Raw genomic sequence first — 25,721 nt, 5'->3', positions numbered from 1 at the left:
ATTCAGTTAATTTGAGCTGATACTAGCCATTTGGTGCACAATAAACCTGAAATCGGGTAAAGATGTATATGGGAGCTTTATCCAAGTCTTAACCGATCTTGACAAAATTTTAGGCACTATTTCAGATCTGCATCTGATGTGTGGTACCAAAGATCATTGTTGTAGAATGGGTATTACGCATATGAGGGACTTAAAACCCCTAATCTGATGAATCATATATATGGAAGCTATAGCTATATCTGAAGCGATTTTCAACAAATTTGATGTATTTGCTTCTGGACTGAATTCGATCGGATGAGCCATAATTCAGTCCATTTGGGCTGATATTAGCCATTTGGTGCGCAAAAAACAAAAACTCAAAAGTAACTGTTTGGCTACCTCGATTCCTTCTCCATGTTACAAACAAATACACAAAGACATAATATCCTTACCACTATGTGCTGTAGGGTATAAACATTGTTTTTTTCTGGGGGTTAGGTAAGATTTAATATCTCAACGTCTTCTTGGACATATAGAAGAATTTTGTGAAAAATAATTTTGTAGAATATTTTGTCTTACTACGATCCCGAGTTTTTAATTTTTTGTTACTTTTTTTAATTGAAAACAAGTAAGCAAAGGCTACAGTCGAGCGGGGCCGACCGTTGAATACCCTACAACACTACAATAAACGATACAGTTAATATAGGCGAGATACTCGAAAGAATTCCACAAGATATTGTGACAAATAATAAAAGAAAACCATCAGGTTTCGTTCTCTAATTTTCGAGTAATAGCAACTTAAACTAATTTGCTCATTTCCAATTTATTGGTAGATGTTGCACGTAAATGGTCTTCCTAGATCTGGAACCAATATTTTTGACTGAAACGCATCTATATGGAATACAGACATTTGACTATATTCTTCAACGAAATCAGCGTTAACGAAATTGTCAGAAGTGCGTCTTTCCTGTACTTGTGAATTCTCCAAAAAGTCACTGGAATGGACATTTTCGTATTTTGTCTATAAAAGTTGGCAAACTCCTTCACACATTGAATATTTTTGGATGGCCATCCAAAACTGCTTGGCTTTTGCAATGTCCGGTAACCCCCATAATTACGACCTACTGACAATTTTGCAGTTTTTTGGTCCATTTCAACCCCTAAATATATGGCGATCATCTCCAAAAAGAATAGGCTTTTATTCTGACCCTCATCTTATCTCCATGCAAAATTTCGTAAGGATCGGGCCATAAATGTGATCTGTATATGATATCCTGATATCCTAACTACTTAGTTTTGTTAGCTGTAGAAATATTACCAAATGTTTAAATCAAAATGAAAATATTCCAAAAATATGACAAAATTGAAAAAATATGAGAAAATTTTACAAAATCAATATTTTCATCTTTAGAGAGATATTTTTATGCGATTTTTTTAGACGTTTTATGTTTCCTGCCAAGAGGCCATTCTGAATTAATGAGAACTGTCGAAATCAGTTCAGCCGTTCTCGACATATAAGAGATTTTTCAAGCATATCTTCTTTGATAAACATATATATCGCACATATTTTGCTATATATCCGTTTTGTTGGATGTTAACATCAATGTAAATATCAGAAGTAACCTTGTCATGGCTTTGTGATTTCGCCGGGATTTAAAATATTCGCGGTTTAATGAAAAAATTTGAATTTTTTCAACACAAAAGATATGGTCTATTTTACCCGCTAAATATTATCCGATGACCACTCAAATGGGTAGGCTTCTTGCCAGCCCTAAACTCTAGCTACATGCGAAATTCCGCGTCGATTGGTCTATAATTGCGACCTGTAGAGCAAGTGCAAAATCAGTAATTTTTTCAGTTTTTGGTCCATTTCAACCCCTAAATATTATGCGATCATCACCAAAAGAAATAGGTTTCTATTCTGACCCTAGCCCCACCTCCATTTTAAATTTCGTGAAGATCGGACCATAATTGCGACCTGTAGAGTGATTACAAATTAACATGGACAGACGGACAGACGGACAGACGGACAGACGGACAGACGGACGGACGGACATACATAGCTAGATCGACTCAGCTCGGCGAGATAGGAAGATCCATATATACTTTCCTATGTGGGAAATCAATATTTCGTGGTGTTACATAATTTTTGGCCCAATCAAACTTATAATACCCCCAACACATAGTGTTGTAGGGTATAAATAGGACAAAAACACCCTTTTGTATTTTGATTTTCAATAGTGCTGAAGGAAATCTCTACGTAAAGGGGGAAAATTTCGACTCTATTTCGAATACTTTTCGAAAAATTTCGCCGCACAGTTTTATTTAAATAACCTAGAAATTGCTACAACTTGTGTTTTACTTATTTTACCAAATTTTTCCTGAAAAATAAAATAAGGTCAATATAAGGATTTTACATCTGATGTAGACAATCAACACAATAAAAGCATGATTTTAAATAAGTACATCAAAGCCAAGGATTGGATCCCCTTTCAACCTGACACAACATCAACACTATTCTTTTCCAAAAAAAAAAAAAAAAAATCGCAAGATCCAATATCCCTGCTCCCTTTCTGTTAAATATTCTGATATTCGAAGAATTTGACATTTCAACCCAAAAAAACATTCCAACAACGTAGCACTGCTGTGACTTGGTGTCCACCTCTGGTCAGCCAACGATGAATTTTCATTCGAGCAAATACTCTTAACGGTGCTCGTTGCTATGTAAACGTGCAATCATATCTGGATTTCAAGTATCGTTCGGTACAATTGTATTTGTTTACGTTTGCGTCCCATGCAAGTGAACAGATATTTGTAAACAATCTGCGAAAACACATGTAACACTTTGATGTACACATACATGCTCCCGTACACTACTCGATGGGAAAAGTGTTATACTTTCACACACAAAACAGCAACAACAGGAGCAGTAGCATCAGGGAGGGCATCAAGGACACTTGAGAATGTTATGGCTAGCAGAAAAAGTCAACAAGATAAAGCGAGTTAAATGTTACACATCCATATCTAGGGTCGTTAATGGAATAATGTGGTGCCGGTGTGCTTAAATGTGAGCATGCATATACATGTATTGAAATAATACTTTTGGTGACACAACAAAATGGAAATTATTTTTAAAACCTCAGCGCCATAACAGCTGTTGGTCAAAATATGCCACAACGAAATAACGATTTTAGATCCCATGTATCTTTTGATAAAAATTGTTGAAGGTCAGCTGGTCTAGCAGTGTTAGATGCACGTTAAATCATCCGAGTGTAAATTTCGATGACAGTATTCAATTTTGCCCAAGCATGGCACATCGTATATATAACAGAGTGAGATAACAAAACACAAACAAAGTCAAACGCCAAAATTTTTAATTTTTATACCCTACAACACTATGTGTTGGGGGTATTATAAGTTTGATTGGGCCAAAAATTATGTAACACCTCGAAATATTGATTTTCCACATAGGAAAGTATATATGGATCTTCCTATCTCGCCGAGCTGAGTCGATCTAGCTATGTATGTCCGTCCGTCCGTCTGTCCATGTTAATTTGTAATCACTCTACAGGTCGTAATTATGGCCTGATCTTCACGAAATTAAGTATGGAGGTGGGGTTAAGGTCGGAATAGAACCCTATTTCTTTTGGAGATGATCGCATAACATTTAGGGGCCGAAATGGACCAAAAACTGAAAAAAAATCCTGATTTTGCAGTTGCTCTACAGGTCGCAATAACGGACCAATTGACGCGGAAATTTGCATGGGGCTAGAGCTTAAGGCTGGGCAGAAGCCTTCCAATTTTGATGGTCATCGCTCAATATTTAGTGGGTGAAATAGGCCATAACATTCGTGATAAATTTAAGTCAAATTTTTCATTAAACCGCGAATATTTTTAATGCCGGCGAAATCACAAACAGACGAGCAGGTCAATTCTTACCGTTACGTAGATGCCGATAGTAAAAATATCGAATATATATAGCGAAATATATACAATGTATATATACAAAGGAAGGGGATGTTAGCTAGAATGCTTATATCTCCAGAATGGCTGGAGCGATTTTGACAAATTTTGTAAATTGAGAATGCCCTTTGGCATAAAAGTATAAAATCTAAAAAAGTCGCATAAAAAGATACCAATATTGATGTTAATATAGATTTTGTAGTATTTTGTGATATTTTTTTTATTTTTTCATATTTTTATCGCATGCGATTTTTTCAATTTGACCTATAATATTGAAGTGTATATTTTGTAATATTTTTGCACTTTACAACACAGGTTGGGGCTATTACTTACATACAGATAGCAATTATCATTCGATCCTCAGGAAATTTATGAAAAAGGTAGGGTTAGGCTCAGAAGGGCTAAGCCTATTGTATTCAAAGGTGTCCCCAATATATTTAGGGGTTGAAATGGACAAGCAACTCCTGATTCCTGATTTTGCAACTGTTATAAAGGTCACACATAGAAACCAAAGGACACGAAATCTTGCATGAAGTTAGAATTTAAGACAGCGGTTAGAATGGACCACTACTTTTGTGTAAAAAAATACTAACATTACTTACAGGCGATATCCGAAATACACAAAAGGCGAACTTCTGGCTTTTTTATGCTGATTTCGTTGACGAATATAGCCAAATTGTTTTTGAAGATGATCGCAAAATATTTAGGGGTTCCAAAAACAGAAACAAAATCATGATCACACAATTGAAGCCAATCGACACGCCTGAGAAGATAATTAAGCACAGTGAAGGAATCTCGCATTTTGGATGACCATTGGATCATATTTAGCCGTAAAATGGACCACAAAAACTAACAGCACGACGGAGTGCATAAATATTGGAAAAATGTCCCTGGTCAAAATGCTAAGGGTAATATCTGGGCAGTGCTCCGTGACATAATTTCAAAAGCGAAATCTTCCAAAATGGATTTAGACATGAGGGGGCTTCTAACATATAGTAGTGTTGTTGGGTATCACATGGTCGGCCCCGCACGACTATATCCTTTGATTACTTGTTTTTTTTTTTTTATACCCGACACCACAAGGTGGTCAGGGTATTATGTCTTTGTGCATTTGTTTGTAACAGGCAAAAGGAAACGAGATAGACCCATAGTTCCTTTTGATGATCTGCATAGAATCACATTCTGAGTCGATTTATTCATGTCCGTCCGTCCGTCTGTCCATATATTTTTGTAAACAAAGTGCAGGTCGCATTTATTGTCCCATTCAGATGAAAATTTGCATAGATCATTTGCTTGGCCCAAGGACGAACCCTATTGAAATTGGAGATAATCGGAAAAAAATTAGATATAGCTCCCATATATATCTTCGTCCGATTTGCCTTTTATTGTGCACCAAACGTGTAATATCAGCGCGAATAGTATGTAATTTTGCATATACACCCAAATTAGGTCTAAAAATAAGTGTGCCAAATTTGATCGAAATCGGTTCAGATATAGCTATAGCTCCCATATATATTATTCATCCGATTTGTTATTTTTGTCCTCCGCAGCCGTAATATGCACTCTGCAACAACAATATTTGGGGAAATATTTCAAATATAGCTCAGAAATGTCTTTGCCAAATTTTATCGAGATCGGTTCAGATTTGGATAAAGCTCCCATATATAACTTCGTCTGATTTACTTTTATTGTGCACCAAACGTCTAATATTTGTCTAAATGGGATGGAATTTGGCACTTACGACCGAATTGAGTTTAGAAGATAGTATGTCAAATTTGGTGAAGATCGGTTCAGATATAGCTATAGCTCCCATATATATTGTTCATCCGATTTGTTGTATTTGTTACCCACAGCCGTAATATGCACTCCATAACAACGATATTCAGGGATATATAACAAATACAGTTCAGAAATATCTTTGTCAAATTCTATCGAGATCGGTTCCGATTTGGAGATAGCTCCCATATATATCTTTATCCGATTTCAAATTAATTGTGCATCAAATGGGCAATACACGTCCGAATTTAAAAGATACAAATGCATATTTAGTCCTTTGATCCTTTAATTATAATTATAATCATAGCGTGTATGATTGAATTCTGCCATAAAAACTTTTAATTGTTATGCGGAGCTCTACTAAATTAGCAAAGTGGAGTAGGGTATCATAAAGTCGGCCTCGCCCGACTTTAAGGCTTTCTTTACTGTTTTTTGCTATAAATGTGTTTTTTACGTGAACATGGACCTGGACATAAACCATCTGCTCAGAATGCATTTTATCTTGTCTTTACCATTTTAGGTCTCTGACTACAGCCTTAGACAGAAAATTGTATGTGCAGGTCCACGTCTTCGTATAGCCCCCATATAAAATCATCGGTATTTTGATGATTTTAGCTACATTACTACCTATTTTTTTTTTAAGTTTCGCATTTGAATATTTTTATGGCTTATGAAAAATGTTACCTGCATAGGTGGATGTCGTCGTAAAGAACCTAATATAACAGCAGCATTCGATATTTTTAAGATCTTAACAGAATTTTTAACGGATTTTATTGTTTTTGAGAATTTCCAAATTCGTTCCAAATGGTGCAGGGTATACAAAGCTCGGCCCGGCCGAACTAACAGCTTTTTTACTTGGTTTGTTGTTGTTTTTTTTTTTTTTTTTTCAAATACAATATCAAAACTTTTTCGTTTTTCTGCTTATACATTGGTTTAAGTCAAATAATACTCAGTGAACTTTCTATCACTGTTTTAAGCTGATTATGTGCAATGATTTTTTTGTTTCTTATCATGAAATAGTTATGTTTACAAATTATGTCAAAGCTGATATTAATTACACTTTTTTCGTTGTTTTATATTGGCTCGTTGAGAGGATTCAAAAGCACTTGCTTTGAGCAATTTTAAGTTGTTTGTAAAAATTCTAAAATCTACAATTAAATCCATCTTTAATCTTGCGCTTATTGACAATCAACAGAATTCGGAAATTCTATACGGCTTTGGTAATCACGAAAACTGCACTTCCCCTCTAATTCAGTATAATCCACAAAAAATATTTCAATAATCACAAGTATCTTCTTTGTGGCCATACAATGCTCCAACGTCCTTTGGAATATCGATAATGTAAATATAATATGAAAACGAGGTAGTAAGCTAAAGGCCCCTATCCTTCCTTGCAACAAATATTACCCCTCACCGTTGGCATAAACGACCTCTAGCTCGGTACTCCGGAAAAAATACTCGATGGAATATATTTAGTACTATGACAAATGTTTGTATGTTTGCATGATTGTTGTCTGATATTAGACATTGTCTAAAGAAGTATGTCAACAATAACATTTGACATCAATTGTTTGTGTGTACAGTTCGGGTAATTTGTTTTGCAACCCAATCTCTCTCTCTCTCTCGAGTTATTTCTCTAAGCAGTTGTGTTGGTAAACACAATTGCATTGTTATCTACTTTGTAATGAAGCCATTGAGAAGGTCAAACGACTGTTGTGGCATTACGTTATATTATAAAGGCTAGGGACAAAGGCTACCTTGTGAATATAGATATTTTTTCACAATGCGTCTCATAAACAAGAGGAAGTGCATGCTAAGGGCTTTCTATTAAGTATCGGACATAAATATAAATAAGCTTGGACTATATTGGTTACTTCCTTCCCTTTATATAATATATGTGATAATTTTTAGAAAATTTTGAAGCAGAGATAAATTGATATAGTCGACCGAAGTATTCAATTTTCATACCTATTCACACCATCCTTCGTATGGGAAAAATTACAAGAAAATCTAACATTTATATCGAATTTTATGCGAAATCATTAATTCCATATTCATCTAAGGTTTCTGGTTGAAAGAAATATTTAGATATAGCAAGTTGCAAGGAATCGCACAGACAAAAGTATTGAAACTTGTATGTGTGAAATTTGAAGAGAGTTAGATGCTTATTTCGCGTTTTATAAGCTTCATGGATAATCAAAATATTGACCCTTTGTGGGTGAAGTACCAGAAGGAGTCTACCGATATATCCCATCTTCACCGCACATCTTGTGTTGTTGAAAATAATGTGATGTGTGAAATATGAATAGAACTGGATGCTTATTTCTGATTCAATAATAATTTTGGTCATTCAGAAGTTAGACCTTTTACACCTTGGGGAAGTACCAGAAGTAATGGTTTGATCTCTACAATCTTTATAAAAGATCTTGTACTGATAGAAATACTGAGATGAGCCAAGTCTGAATGAATCAAATGATAATTTCACGTTTTGTGAGTTTTATGGATATTCAAAATGTTGACCCTCTTTGTAGTTACCAGAAGGAGTGAACTGTTATATTCCATCTTCACACCAGACCTTGCGTTAATAAAAATATTACATCACATTTTAAAAGAGTTATAGTTATTCAACATTTTGACCTTTTGTCGGGGAGGTACTTGATGGAGTATATACCATTTTCTCATCTGACCTAGCACTGATGCAAATATTAGGGTTTGCACAGTTGTAGCAAAATCGGATTATCCATTCTCTTTATGTGCAGTGAAATATTTTTTTTTTTTTTTTCAATATCGACCTTTTGTTGAGTAGGTATGCGCTGATATTGCCCATCTCCGAACTCGATCTATGTTTGATAATAATATTACGTTCGACCAAATCGGATACTCCCCTCGAGAGTTATCGTGCGCACCAGCCAGACAGATGGACGGAAGGTCATCGCTAGATCGACTCCAAATGTCTTGAAACAAATTTCGTCCAAATAGAACTAGGGTCTAAAACCGTTTTTTCGTCAACTGATATATACCCTCTTTAGCCATGGCTGACGGTATAACAAGTAAGCAAAGGCTATAGACGTGTGGGACCAACTATGTGATACTCCACAACACTACAATATGGTGAAAGCCCCCGTATGTCAAAATCGAATTTGGAAGATTTCGCTGTTGAAATGATGTCATTGAGCCCTGCCCAGATATTATCCTAAGCTTTCTGATCGGTGACATTTTCAGAATATTTGCGCACTCCTTCGTGTTGTAAGGTATTTTTTTTATCAATTTCACACGAAATTTGTGGTCCATTTTAACCGCTAAATATAATCCAATGGTCATCCAGAATGCCAGATTTCTTCCCTGTCCTTAACTCTGTTCTCATACAAAATTCCTTGTCAAGTGTTTTCAATTATGGCCTGTAGGACGACTGCAAAATCAGGAAAATTTCTATTGTTTGGTCCATTTGAACCCCCAATTGTACTTTAATTCTGACCATATCCCCATACTCAACACCTAGTGTTGCGAGGTTTAGAAAAACTTTAGAAAATTTAAAATTCAAAATTGTAAGTTAAATTGAAACCAGTAAAGAAAGTCTTCAAGTCGGGCGGGGCCGATTTTATGATACCCTACACCACTTTGCTAATTAAGTAGAGCTCCACATAACAATCAAAAGTTTTTATGGGAGAATTCAATCATACACGCTATGATTATAAATATAATTTAAAGTTCAAAGGACTAAATATGCCGAAGCATTTGTATCTTTTAAATTCGGAATTGTATTGCCCATTTGGTGCACAATTAATTTGAAAACGGATAAAGATATATATAGGAGCTATATCCAAATCTGAACCGATCTCGATCAAATTTGGCACACATATTTTCAGGCCTAATTTGGGTGTATATGCAAAATTCCATACAATTCGAACTGATATTACACGTTTGGTGCACAATAAAAGGTAAATCGGACGAAGATATATATGGGAGCTATATCTAAATTTTGACCGATTATCTCCAATTTCAATAGGGTTCGTCCTTGGGCCAAACAAAAGATCTTTGCAAAATTATATCTGGATCGGGCAATAAATGCGACCTGTACTTTGTTTACAAAAATACATGGAGAGACGGACGGACAGACGGATGGACGGACAGACGGACGGACGGACATGCATAAATCGACTCAGAATGTGATTCTATGCAGATCATCAAAAGGAACTATGGGTCTATCTCGTTTCCTCCTGCCTGTTACAAACAAATGAACAAATACATTATACCCTGACCACCTTGTGGTGAAGGGTATAAAAATCTCGATATGATAAAAATTGAAAAACTTTAACAAAAAATATTCACTTTTTTGTTGACATATTTTTATGCGATTTTCTCAGATATTATCCTTTTCTGGCAAGAGACCATTCCGAGATTTCAAAGGTCAGAAGTAATCGATTTGTGATTTGGCCGAGATTACAAATATTCGCGGTATAGTGGAAATTTTCGTATTTTTTACATAATAATTATGGTTTATTTTACCCGATAAATATTTGCCGATGACAGTAAAAAATGGTAAGCTTCTGCCCATCCCTGAACTCTAACTCCATGCAAAATTCCATCGATTGGTCTATAATTGTCGCCGGTAGAACAACAGCAAGATCCGGACTGTTTCTGTTTTTGGTCCATTCCAATTTCTAATCAGCATAAAAATATTAGGGTTCTATTCTGACCCTAAACCCTCTTCCATTTTCTATTTGGTGAGAATCGGGCCATAATTGCGACCTGTAGCGTGATTACAAATTTACATGGACAGACGGACGGGCCGACATACATAGCGAGATAGGAAGATCCATATATAGTTTCCTATATCGGAGACCAATATTTCGAAATGTTACTTAATTTTTAGCCCAATCAAACTTATAATACCCCCAACATATAATGTTGTAGAGTATAAAAATAGAATGGCCACATATGTCTGTAGGCTGAACACGGATCAGGTTTGAAGAATGGAGTTGGGTATCATTTTCATTTTCTTTAATTAATTTGATTGAATTTTTAATAAATTTAATCAAAACTTAACATCTATACGAAAATTATGCTACAAATCCAATTCAATTACAGATTTATAAATTATAAATTCAAATATTTTGTTTTTGACAAATCTAAGCATACCGGTAGTATTTTCATATCACCCCAATAATTTGAAATATTTTTAAGCTATGGAAAATGTTTCATAATTCGAATATTTAAAATTAATTGATTGATTTCCAATTCAAATGAATTCTGTCTACTAAATTTTATGACATTGTTATTTCAAATATTTTCTATAGAATTTTAAATAAATTCACAAAATTGCTATTGAATTGTTAGCATTGAACACACAGAACATGCATATACTACGTTGCAGGTAAATATGTAGAAAATGTTATGTTTGAAATATATTATGCCATTATTTGTATATAATTTGTTATTTAACAAATATGGTTTGGCGATTGTATACACATATGTATATATGACACTATCATAATGTCAGGCGTAAACATGGCTTCTGGTCATAGGATTTCGGCATTACATTTATTGTTAAATTTAATAATGGGAAACCATTTTAAAATGCCTAAAGGGGATGCAATAGAAAGTTATATTATATAGTTTTCCAAATAAAACAATAATTGTGTGTTAATGAATTACCTTCCTATGAATAGTTAAATATTAGTTAATATTACGATTTTGACAATGAATAATAAATAAAACAATTAAAAAATGGCTACAGTCGTGCGGGGCCGACTATGTGATACCCTACAACACTACAATATGTTCGAAGTCCCCTTATATTTAAATCCATTTTGAAAGATTTCGTTTTTGAAATAATGTCAAATAGCCCCGCCCAGAGGTTACCCTTAGTTTTTTGACCCGGATAATTTGGCCAATATATACGCACTCCGCAGCGTTGTTAAGTATTCAAAACAATTTCACACGAAAGTTGTGGTCTATTTTACAGTTAAATATAATCTAATGGTCATCCAAAATGCTAGACTTCTTCCTTGTCCTTAACTCCCTTTTGATGCGAAATTCCGTGTCTATTAGTTTTCAATTGTGGCCTATAGAGCGACTACAAAGTTAGAAAATATTAAATTGTTTTAGTCCATTTGCACCTCTAAATGTACATCTTAAGAACAATAGACTTTAATTCTGACCCTAATCCTACCCCATGCAAAATTTCGTGAGGATCGGACGATAATTGCGATATGCATATAATACCCTCAAAACGTAGTGTTGGGGGGGTGTACAAATTTAGAAAATTTACAATTCGAAATTGTAAGTCAAATTGAAACCAGTAAGGAAAGCTCAGAAGTCGGGCGGGCCGACTATATGATACCCTACACCACTATGCATATTTAGTAGAGCTCTCGTAAAAAGGTTTATACAGGGCATTTCAGAGCTCTATGAGATATTTGGTACAAAATCAAAACCTATCTAATTCTATCGTGCATTTTACGAACTATAGCTATCTCTGAACCGGGTTTCTCCAAATTTGACGTATTAGCTTCTAGACTGAATTCGGTCTTATTTACGAAAATTCAGGTGATTTGGGCTGATATTGGCCATTTGATGCACAATTAACACGAAATCGGATGAAGATATATATGGGAATGCCTCCAAATCAGAACAGATTTTAATAAAATTAAAATCAACTATTTTTGGGCTTTATCTGATATCTGGTACCAAATATCATTCCTGTGGAGTGCATATTACGAATGTGAGGAACTTAAAGACCAAATCGGATGAAAGATATGTATGGCAGCTATAGCTGTATCTGAACCGATTTTTACTAAAATTGGTGTACTTGCTTCTAAGCTGGTTTCGGTCGAATTTGCCAAAACTGATGCTATTACGGCCATTTGTTGGTCAATCACCCGAAATCGGATGAAGATATATATGGGAGCTATATTCAAATCTGAACCGATTTCGATAAAATTTAAAACAGTTATTCCTGTGCTCCATCTAATACCTGGTACCAAATATCACGGCTGTGGAGTGAATATTGCGAATGTATGGGACTAAAACACTAAATCGGATGAAACATATATGGTTGCTATATCTATATCTGAACCGATTTTCACTAAATTTGATATACTTGCTTTTAGGCTGAATTTGGTCCGATGTACTAAAATTCAGTCCATTTGGACTTATATCGGCCATTTGGTGCCCAATTAACCCGAAATCGGATGAAGATATATATGGGAGCTATATCCAAATCTGAACCGATTTCGATAAAATTACAAACAGCTATTTCTGGGCTGTATCTTATATCTGGTACCAAATATCATTCTTGTGGAGTGCATATTACGAATGTGAGAGGCTTAAACACCAAATCGGATAAAACATATATATGGGAGCTTTAGCTGTTTCTGAACCGATTTTCTCCAAATTTGTTGTATTTGCTTTAAGGCTAATCTCGGTCACATTTGCCAAAATTCGGGCCATTTGGGCTGATATTGGCCATTTGGTGGTCAATTAACCCGAAATCGGATGAAGATATATATGGGAGCTATATCCAAATCTGAACCGATTTCGATAAAATTTAAAACAGCTATTTCTGTGCTCCATCTAATACCTGGTACCAAATATCACGGTTGTGGAGTGCATAGTAGGAATGTTAGGGACTTAAAGATCAAATCGGATGAAAGATATATATGGGAGCTATAGCTATATCTGAACCGATTTTCTCCAAATTTGATATACTTGCTTCTAGGCCGAACTCGGTTGGGTGTGCCAAAATTCAGGTAATTTGGACTGATAGTGGACATTTGGTGCACATTTAACCCGAAATCGGATGAAGATATATATGGGAGCTATATCTAAATTTGATCCGATTCTCACCAATTTCAATAGGGTTCGTCCTTGGGCCAAAAAAATATTGTTTGGAAAATTTCATCTCAATCGGATAATAAATGCGACCTGCATTTTGTTCACAAGAATACATGGACAGACGGACGGACAGACGGACGGACATGCATAAATCGACTCAGAAAGTGATTCTATGAAGGTTCTCAAAAGTAACTATGGGTCTAACTCGTTTCCTTCTCCATGTTACAAACAAATGCACAAAGACATAATACCCTTACCACTATGTGGTGTAGGGTATAAAAATAGCATGCGATAAAACATGTGGCAAAAATTGAAAAAAATCGACAAAAGATATTCACTTTTTTATTGCTATATTTTTCCGCGGTTTTATTCTAACCATAGCCCCACCTCCATTTTCAATTTCGTGAGGATCGGTTCATAACTGCGACCTGTAGAGTAATTACAAATTTACATGGACAGACGGACAAACATAGCTAGATCGACTCAGCTCGGCGAGATCCAAACCAATGGGGAAACCGATATTTCGAGGTGTTACATAATTTTTGGCCCAATCAAACTAATAATACCCCCAACACATAATGTTGTAGGGTATAATTATGTAACGGAGCACTGCCAAGATATTACCCTTAGCATTTTGACCAGGACATTTGCCCCATATTTACGCACTTCGCCGTGCTGTTAGTTGTTGTGGTCCATTTTACAACTAAATATAATCCAATGGTCATCCAAATTGCTAGAATACTTCCCTGTCCTTATATCTCTTCTCATGCTAAATTCCGTGCCTAACCCTACCCTAATGATAATTCCAATCTGTATATAATAACCCCAGTCTGTGTTGTAAGGTGAAAAAATATTACAAAATATAAACTACAATGTTATAAGTCAAATTAAAACCAGTAAATAAGTCTTAAAGTCGGGTGGAACCGACTTTATGATACCCTACACCACTTTGTTCATTTAGTAGAGCTGTGCATAACAATTGATAGTTTTTATGGAAGAATTCAATCAAATACGCTATAATTATAATTATAATTTATAGTTCAAAGGAGTAAATATGCCGAAGCATTTTTATCTTTTAAATTCGGACTTGTATTGCCCATTTGGTGCGAAATTAATTTGAAATCGGATAAAAATATATATAGGAGCTATATCCAAATCGGAACAGATCCAGATAAAATTTGGCAAAGATATTTCTGAGCTTTATTTGATATATTTTCCTGAATATCGTTGTTACGGGGTGCATATTACGGCTGTGGATAACAAATCGGATGAACAATATATATGGAACTATAGCTATATCTGAACCGATCTTCACCAAATTTGACATACTAGCTTCTAGACTCAATTCGATCGTAAGTGACAGATTTCATTCCATTTGGACAAATATTAGACGTTTGGTGCACAATAAAACGTGAATCGGACGAAGTTATATATGGGAGCTATATCCAAATCTGAACCGATCTCGATAAAATTTAGCAAATTTATTTCTGAGCTGCATTTGATATATTTCCCCAAATATTGTTGTTACAGAGTGCATATTACGGCTGCGGAGGACAGAAATAACAAATCGGATGAACAATATATATGGGAGCTATAGCTATATCTGAACCGATTTCGATCAAATTTGGCATACTTATTTTCAGGTCCATTCTGATCGTACGTGCAAAATTCCATACTATTCGGACTGATATTACACGTTTGGTGTACAATAAAAGCAAATCGGACGAAGATATATATAGGAGCTATATCTAAACTTTGACCGATCATCTCCAATTTCAATAGGGTTCGTCCTTGGGTCAAACAAATGATTTATGCAAAATTTCATATCTACTTTGTTTACAAATATACATGGACAGACGGACGGACATGCATACATCGACTCCGAATGTGATTCTATGCGATTTGGTCCAAAGAGACCTAGGGTCTTAAACCATTATTTCGATTAGCACGTTTTGACCGTATAAAATTATTCATACCCTCTGTAGCCAAATGGCTGAGGGTATAATGAGCTCTTACTCAGCTTTTAATCAGCCCAAATTGGATGGATTTTCGCACATTCAGCTGAATTTATACTAGAAGCAAATATTGGCGAAATTCAGTCCCCATTCCTACGCTCCAATATTTTATTTGTCCTCGTTTTAGTTGTCACAATTCATTCGCCCCGATAAACAGCTATTATTTTACATTGTTTACACAAACACACCTCATTGTCGCCCGTTTTGTCTTTTCGCTGACGTCATTTCTCACTACTTTAATTACTTAAATGCTTCATTAATTTTATCAACTCATCTGGAGTATTGAATTTTTATTCGAAATATATTTTTATTACTTTTTATTAAGATTGTACCACACACACAAGCACACTTTTGCTCACATTTCATTTATGTCGTTCGAACGTATTTCCTTTGTATTCAGACATGAAAAATGCCACAATGAATTTTCAAGTCAGTGAAGTGAAAAATACGTGTTTAAGTATGTACTTCAGTGTAATGTCATCTCGGAAAAAATTATTATATTTTCTTTCAAGTGTAACAAATGAAATAAAACATTTGCAGATACTTTCAATGGCATTATCATTAACACGGTGTCATGGTCTTTGTTGTCGTCCTTGTTGTCACACCATTTAAAATGGGGTACAAATTAATTGTAGGCAAGTAGGGGATTAATTTTAAATGCAGAAATTAATGACAGTCATCCGATCGGTTTTAAGGGAAGCAAAAAAAAAAATAGTTGAGGGAGCAAGTATGGAGCACTTTCGTTAGGAAAACTTGGTTGAAAATTACTTTTATTTTTAAAGAGATTTAGTTAAAGGGGAAACAAATCGTCAAGTAGAACTCTTGTTGAATTGTTATCAGACTCAAATATTCATAGATCAAAAATATTGGCCAATTGTTGATATTATAAAATACACCATCGTATCAACCTTGGAATAATCTCTTTTGCATAATACTCTGTGGTATAAATATTCTACACCATTTCTTCCTTTTTGAGACGGCCTCGTTTTGGCAGCTTTGTTTGGGAGCTGAGCGATGCAAAAAACATATTGTTTTATTTTCTTAGCAAGAACTAAAAAACAAAGAGAAGGTATTAATTAAAGCTGTACAAAAGTATTTGTCAAAGATAACCAAACGAGAAAAAACAAGTAAAAAAGCTGTAAGTTCGGCCGGGCCGAACTTTCAATACCCTCCACCATTTGGAACAAATTTTGTAGCTCTCAAAAAAATCCGTTAATAATTATGTTAAAATCTTAAAAATACAAAATATATATTGGTGTATTTACGAAAACGTGGACTTTTGTCATAATCCATTAAAATATTCAAATACGGAACTAGAAAAGAAAACCAGTGAAAAATTTAGCTAAAATCATCAAAATACCGACTATATGCCGTTATATCGTGGCTATACGAAGACGTGGACCTGCACAGACAATTTTCTGTCTTAGGCTGTAGTATCCATTATGAACTTCTAGTACCAACTTCACCAATTCTGGTGAATAATGTCGCTAAATTCATCGAAATATCGAAAATCGGGGGTAACGTTATATGCACAGAAAATTTTCTGTCATAGGCTGTAGTATCCACTACGAACATCAAATAACAAATTTCAAACAATTTCGGTGAATATTATACCTGAAATCGTCTAAATACCTAATATATGGAGGTACTGATATATGGGGCCTATACGAACACCTGGACCTACATAGAAAATTTTCTCTCACAGACCTTTGTTCTAATTACGAACTCTAAACACGAAATTTGAAACAACTCCGATAAATAATGTCGCTAAAACCCTAAAATACCGAATATTGGGAGGTACCCAGATATGTGATATCATGGACCTATATAGACAATACTCTTCCAGGGAGCAGAGTACTCAGAAGGAGTGGCCGAAAAATGGCACGTGAGCTGAACATATCGCAATATTGCATTCGGAAAAGAGAAAAAAATTGACTCAAAGGCCCTAAGAGTTGCTTCGTTTGACCGAAAGTGGTGAACTGCCGAATTTGTTTTTCTCCATTGAGAAAACAAACAAATCGGATGAACAATATGTGTGGGAGCTATAGCTATAGCTATATCTGAACCGATTTCCACAATATTTTACATGCTAGTTTCTACGCTCAATTTGGTTGTAAGTACCAAATTCCATTCCATTTGAGCTAATATTAGACGTTTGGTGCACAATAAAAGGCAAATTGGACTAAGATATATATGGGATCTATACCTAAATTTTGACCGATTATCTCCGATTTCAATAGGGTTTGTCCTTGTGTCAAACAAATTATTTATGCAAAATTTCATCTGAATCGGGCAAGAAATGCGACATGAACTTGATTTACAAAGATACATGAACACACGGACAGACAGACGGACGGACATGCATATATTGACTGAGAATATTATTCTATGCAGATACTCAAAAGTAACTATGGGTCTATCTCGCTTCCTTCTCCATGTTACGAACAAATGCACAAAGACATAATACCCTGACCACCTTGTGGTGTAGGGTATAACAATGTAAAAATGATGGCGTTTGACTTTGTTGCAGTTATTTTTATCTCACCCTGTATTCGCTTTGTTATGTCTAAAATTAGTATTTCGATGAGTTACAAACGGAATGACGAACTTAATATCCATCCATACTACGCACGGTGAAGGGTATAAAAATAAAGTGATGGTCTTAACTGAAGCTGTCTTAAGGTATTTGTGGAATACAACTAAACGAGAAAACCGAAAATATTTACTTCCTTGCCTGTCATCTTCGCCCACAGCTTGTCAACGTTAACTGAAATATGCAAAACAACACCTGGTTATGATACGTACAGATAAGCTAGCAATGGCTTTTCATACAAATTTACACTAACATTTTAATTAAAACAATTGTGAAAACTAAAACAAAATATTGCTAGAAAATTAACAAACGTCTGCTTTGCTTTCAGTTTTTGAGAAAATATTTTATCCAATATCCACACAAGGACAGAAATAAGAGAATTTAGAAAAGCTGTCAAATTGAATAACTGTGAAGTTTGTTAGAATATATTTTAATACCCTCCACCTTAGAAAAGAGAGTATTCCGGGCCATTTCGTTTGTAACATCCCTTTATATTCGTCGTAGACCCCATAAAGTATATAAATTCATAATCAGCATGGAATTCCAAGTCGATGTAATGATGTCCGTTCGTCTGTCCGTCTGTCCCTATGTCTCTCTGTCTATTGAAATCACGATACAGCTCACATTATTTGATGTAGAGCGTCAAAATTTAGCAAAACAATTTGTATTATGTCTAGAATGGTTGGTATTGAAAATGAGACATATCGGTTCACGTTTTGGAATAGTCCCCATATAACGGTACCTCCCGATATTCCGTATTTTGATGATTTTTGCCACATTTTTCACGGATTTGTATGAAAATTGATATTTGTAGGTTATAATGGGTCCTAGTTCCTGTGGCGAAATATTGTGTGTATAGGTCCCCGTTTTGGTATAATGCCCACATAACGGTACCTCCCGATATTCGATATTTTAATGATTTTTGCTACATTTTTTAACGGATTTCTCTGAAAATTGCTTTTTGTAGGTCATAGTGGGTCCTAGTTCGTGTAGCGAAATATTGTATGGATAGGTCCACGCTTTGGTATAGCCCCCATATAATGGTGCGTCCCGATATTCGGTATTTTGATGATTTCTGCCACATTTCTTCGTGGATTTGTATAAAATTTGGTATTTGTGGGTCCCAATGGGTTCTAGCTCCGTTGGCGAAATATTGTATGTATAGGTCCACGTTTTCCTATAGCCCCATATAGCGGTACCTCCCTATATTCGGTATTTTGATGATTTTTGCCACATTTTCCCACGAATATATCTAAAAATTGGTATTTGTGGGTCATAATGGGTTCTAATGTTTCCTTTACCCTAAGGTGGAGTGTATTAAAAGTTCGGCCCGGCCGAACTTAATTTTTATACCCTACACCACAAGGTGGTCAGGGTATTATGTCTTTGCACATTTGTTTGTAACAGGCAAAAGGAAACGAGATAGACCCATAGTTCCTTTTGATGATCTGCATAGAATCACATTCTGAGTCGATTTATGCATGAATTTAGTCTAGAAGTTAGTATGTCAAATTTGGTGAAGATCGGTTCAGATATAGCTATAGCTCCCATATATACTGTTCATCCGATTTGTTATATTTGTTACCCACAGCCGTAATATGCACTCCGTAACAACGATATTCAGGGAAATATATCAAATACACCTCAGAAATATCTTTGCCAAATTTTATCGAGATCGGTTCCGATTTGGATGTAGCTCCCATATATATCTTTATCCGATTTCAAATTAATTGTGCACCAAATGGGCAATACAAGTCCGAATTTAAAAGATACAAATGCATCGGCATATTTAGTCCTTTGAACTTTAAATTATAATTATAATCATAGCGTGTATGATTGAATTCTCCCATATAAACTTTTAATTTAATATAGTGGTGTAGGGTATCATAAAGTCGGCCCGCCCGACTTTAAGGCTTTCTTTACTGGTTTATTACTTGCTTCACTTCTTTTATTTTGTTTTTATACCCTACAACACTATGTGTTGGGGGTATTATAAGTTTGATTGGGCCAAAAATTATGTAACACCTCGAAATATTGGTTTCCCACATAGGAAAGTATATATGGATCTTCCTAGCTCGCCGAGCTGAGTCGATCTAGCTATGTATGTCCGTCCGTCCGTCTGTCCGTCTGTCCATGTTAATTTGTAATCACTCTACAGGTCGCAATTATGGCCCGATCTTCACGAAATTTAGAATGTAAGTGGGGCTAGGGTCAGAATAGAACCCTATTTCTTTTGGAGATGATCGTCAAATTTTTAGGGGTTGAAATGGACCAAATACTGAAAAATTGTCGGATTTTGCAGTAGCTATACGGGTCGCAATTGTAGACCAATCGACGCGGAATTTCGCATGTAGCTAGAGTTTAGGGCGGGGAAGAAGCCTATCAATTTGGGTGGTCATCGGATAATATTTAGCGGGTTGAAAAAATTCAAAAATTTTCATTAAACCGCGAATATTTTAAATCCCGGCGAAATCACAAAGCCCTGACAAGGTTACTTCTGATCTTTACATTGATGTTATCATCCAATAAATCGGATATATAGCATAATATGTGCGATATATATGTCTATCAAAGAAGATATGCTTGAAAGATTCCTTATATGTCGAGAACGGCTGAACTGATTTCGACATTTCTCATTAATTCAGAATGACCTCTTGGCAGAAAAGAAAAAACGGCTAAAAAATCGCATAAAAATATCTCTCTAAAGATGAAAATATTGATTTTTTAACATTTTCTCATATTTTTTCAATTTTGTCATATTTTTGGCATATTTTCATTTTGAATTAAACATTTGGTAATATTTCTACAGCTAACAAAACCAAGTAGTTAGGATATCAGGATATCATATACAGATCGCATTTATGGCTCGATCCTTACGAAATTTTGCATGGGGATAAGATGAGGGTCAGAATAGAAGCCTACTCTTTTTGGAGATGATCGCCATATATTTAGGGGTTGAAATGGACCAAAAAACTGCAAAATTGTCAGCCGGTCGTATTTATCGCCTGATCATCACGCACATTTGAATGGGGGTTACCGGACATTGCAAAAGCCAAGCAGTTTTGGATGGCAATCCAAAAATATTCAACGTGTGAAATAGTTTGCCAACTTTTGTAGACAAAATACGAAAATGTCCATTCCAGTGACTTTTTGGAGAATTCACAAATAAAGGAAAGACGCACTTCTGACTATTTCGTTAACGCTGATTTCGTATAGTCAAATGTCTGTATCTCATATAGATGCGTTTCAGTCAAAAACCAATAATAAATGTTAATCTTTTGCCACTTTTGAGAGATTATAGGTTTTTGGGAAATATTGGTTCCAGATCTAGGAAGACCATTTACGTGCAACATCTACCAATAAATTGGAAATGAGCAAATTAGTTTAAGTTGCTATTATTCGAAAATTAGAGAACGAAACCGGATGGTTTTCTTTTATTATTTGTCACAATATCTTGTGGAGTTCTTTCGAGTATCTCGCCTATATAAACTGTAACGTTTATTATAGTGTTGTAGGGTATTCAACGGTCGGCCCCGCTCGACTGTAGCCTTTGCTTACTTGTTTATTTTATTACAAAGCCATTTAGAACTATGATATGTTTCAGAAATGGGAAATTGAATGGAGTTTTATACACTTTTATTTAAAAACAAGTAAGCAAAGGCTATAGCCGAGCGGGGCCGACCATGTGATGCCCTACAACACTACAATATGTTAGAGGCCCCCTTATGTCCAAATCCATTTTGGAAGATTTCGCTTTTGAAGTCATGCATTGCCGTGATATTGGCCTTAGAATTTTGACCAGGGACATTTGCCCAATATTTACGCACTCCGTAGTGCTGTTATTTGTTGTAGTCCATTTTACAGCCAAATATAATTAAATGGTCACCCAAAATGCTAGAATTTTTCCCAGTCCTTAACTCCCTTCTCAGACGTATCGATTGGCTTCAATTTTGTGATCAAGAATTTTTTTCAGTTTTTGGTTTATTTGAATCCCTTAATATTTTGCGATCATCTCCATATGCAAGATTCCCCTCTGTATCTCCTAATTTAGATTCGTCTATATGATTTGCTTGTCTATGATATTTGGCTATATACGTCGGTTAGTAGTGGTCCATTCTATCCGCTGTCCTAAACTCTAACTTCATGCGAGATTTCGTGTCCGTTGGTTCTCTGGTCCATATTTTGTTGATTCATTTCAACCCCTGAATATATTGCGGACATCTTTGTAAACAATAGTGCTAGCCCTTCTAAGCCTAACGCTACCATTTTGAAAATTTTCGTAAAATCGGACGATAATTGCAATCTGTATATAATAACCCCAATCTGTGTTGTAGGGTGAAAAAAAAATATTACTAAATATACACTTCAATATTATAAGTTAAATTGAGTTTCTAGGGTTTAAAAATGGAGATGTTAAAATAGGTTTGACCAGAAAAATCATAATGTGCGTCAATTGTGTAATGGTTTTACTAATATCTCACCTAATAAAAAATTAAAGTAAATAAGAATTAAAGATTTTGGAGACTATTGGTTGTAAAATGTAAAAATTTAGGTATACATTATATACATCGACTAGATTAACATAACACCGTTCGAATTGGTTCCAAGAAGCCATATAACATATTTCTTTACTACGAAGTCAATAACCGACATATACGCATTTTCACTATCCTGCACACATATTTATTTTCTCATATGCATATATTGTAATATACACATAAAAGCTACCGACGTAACTTCTCACATCAAGAAGGGGAAAGTGATGGCGAAATATTCACATAACATTTTATTTGATTGTTATCCCTTAAGGCGCTGAAAGTGTAGTCGTGTGTCATAATGTAAATATGACAAACAGAGTTATGGCCCCTAATATATCATATGCAGCAATATGAAATGTATGAAAATGTACACGTTTAGATATCATAATTGTATGCTTATATCACATGTGAAAATAAGTCAGACATACATATACATCATTGTGTTACGTTTGAATTTAATATGAAATAAAAATGTCAACAGCACATCTTCATACGTGTGCATTGATCAAGAAATATTGTTAATTTATGCAGTTAACATAATTTGGACAATTTCTATAATCACAATGATATATGGGACAAGAATGTATAAGAATATATATAAATGAGCAAATTGGGGATAAAAAGTTATTTGCAGTTTATCCAGAAAAAAATAGACAGGTGTTTGAATATTTTACATAGCATATGTGACGCCAATTGGGTAAAAAAAGTTGTTCCTCTCTAAAGAATAATCCTTCACTCCTATCAGTTTGCCACCATATTAAGCACACGTTTTAAATAGAAATAACTATCACACTACACATATACATATTTGTTAGTTTCGTTTTCTTACACATCCACATCTAAATAATGCTGCCACTTGAATTGCCATTTCCTTTCCTCTAACTTTGAATACAAAGATGCCAAATGGGCTTCCGGAATTCTTATTTCGTTTTCAACACTTGGTTGGAGTTCAGTTTATACAGCCAAATTGTGGTATACTTTATGTACAGATAAAAGTACAAAAATAACGTACATTTTTAAAAGAACCAACTAAAGAATATTTTTGGCCTGGAAATATGTGATACCCAAAAAGTTGTATATACAGGGTGAGATAAAACTGAAAAAACTGACACTGAAAAAAAAACTGCAACAAAGTCAAACGCCATAATTTTTATTTTTTTTTTTAAATTTTATTGAATGAAAGCAAACAAGTAAAAAAGCTGTAAGACGGACGGGCCGAATTTTAAATACCCTCCACCATTTGGAACGAATTTGGCAGTTCTATACGACGACATGAACATGCGTAGGTAACATTTGTCATAAGCCATTACAATATTCAAATGCAAAACTTAAAAAAATCGGTTATAATGTCGATAAAATAAAACAAGTAGGCAAAGGCTATAGTCGTGCGGGGCCGACCACGTGATACCCTACAACACTACAATATGTTCGAAGTCCCTTTATATGCAAATCCATTTTGGAAGATTTCGTTTTTGAAATAATGCCAAAGAGCCCTGCCCAGAGGTTACCGTTAGGTTTTTGACCCGGATAATTTGGCCAATATTTACGCTCTCCGTAGTATTGTGAAGTATTCAAAAAAATTGCAAACGAAAGTTGTGGTCCATTTTACAGCTCAATATAATCCAATACTAGACTTCTTCTCTGTCCTCAACTCTCTTCCGATGCGAAATTCCGTGTCGATTAGTTTTCTATTGTGGCCTATAGAACGACTACAAAATTAGAAAAATTTTAAAGTTTTTAGCCATTTAAACCCATAAATGCACGTCCTAAGAACAATAGACTTCAATTCCGACCCACCCCATGCAAAATTTCGTGAGGATCGGATGATAATTGCGAAATACATATAACACCCTCAAAACGTAGTGTTGGGGGGTGTAAAAATTTAGAAAATTTAAAATTCAAAATTGTAAGTCAAATTGAAAAAAATCAAATAAAAAAAAAGTAAGCAAAGTCTACAGTCGAGCGGGGCCGACCGTTGAATACCCTACAACACTATAATAAACCATACAGTTTATATAGGCGAGATACACGAAAGAATTCCACAAGATATTGCGACAAATAATAAAAGAAACTTTCTCTAATTTTCGAATAATAGCAACTTAAACTAATTTGCTCATTTCTAATTTATTGGTAGATGTTGCACGTAAATGGTCTTCCTAGATCTGGAGCCAATATTTCCCAAAGACCCATAATCTCTCAGAAGTGGCAAAAGATTAACATTTATTATTGGTTTTTGACTGAAACACATCTATATGAGATACAGCCATTTGACTATATTCTTCAACGAAATCAGCGTTAACGAAATAGTCAGAAGTGCGTCTTTCCTGTATTTGTGAATTCTCCAAAAAGTCACTGGAATGGACATTTTCGTATTTTGTCTACAAAAGTTGGCAAACTCCTTTACACATTGAATATTTTTGGATGGCCATCCAAAACTGCTTGGCTTTTGCAATATCCGGTAACCCCCATTCAAATGTGCCTAAGGATCGGGCGATAATTACGACCGGCTGACAATTTTGCAGTTTTTTGGTCCATTTCAACCCCTAAATATATGGCGATCATCTCCAAAAAGAGTAGGCTTCTATTCTGACCCTCATCTTATCCCCATGCAAAATTTCGTAAGGATCGGGCCATAAATGCGATCTGTATATGATATCCTAACTACTTAGTATTGTTAGCTGTAGAAATATTACCAAATGTTTAATTCAAAATGAAAATATGCCAAAAATATGACAAAATTGAAAAAATATGAGAAAATTTTACAAAATCAATATTTTCATCTTTAGAGAGATATTTTTATGCGATTTTTTAGGCTTTTTTTCTTTTCTGCCAAGAGGCCATTCTGAATTAATGAGAACTGTCGAAATCAGTTCAGCCGTTCTCGACATAAAATAGATCTTTCAAGCATATCTTCTTTGATAGACATATATATCGCACATATTTTGCTATATATTCGATTTGTTGGATCTTAACATCAATGTAAAGATCAGAAGTAAACTTGTCATGGCTATGTGATTTCGC

This window comes from Musca domestica, unplaced genomic scaffold (genome assembly GCF_030504385.1).
Source record: "Musca domestica strain aabys unplaced genomic scaffold, Musca_domestica.polishedcontigs.V.1.1 12, whole genome shotgun sequence".
Classification (NCBI taxonomy): domain Eukaryota; kingdom Metazoa; phylum Arthropoda; class Insecta; order Diptera; family Muscidae; genus Musca; species Musca domestica.
The sequence above is the reverse complement of the archived record's forward strand: the minus strand, read 5'-3'. Positions refer to the sequence as shown.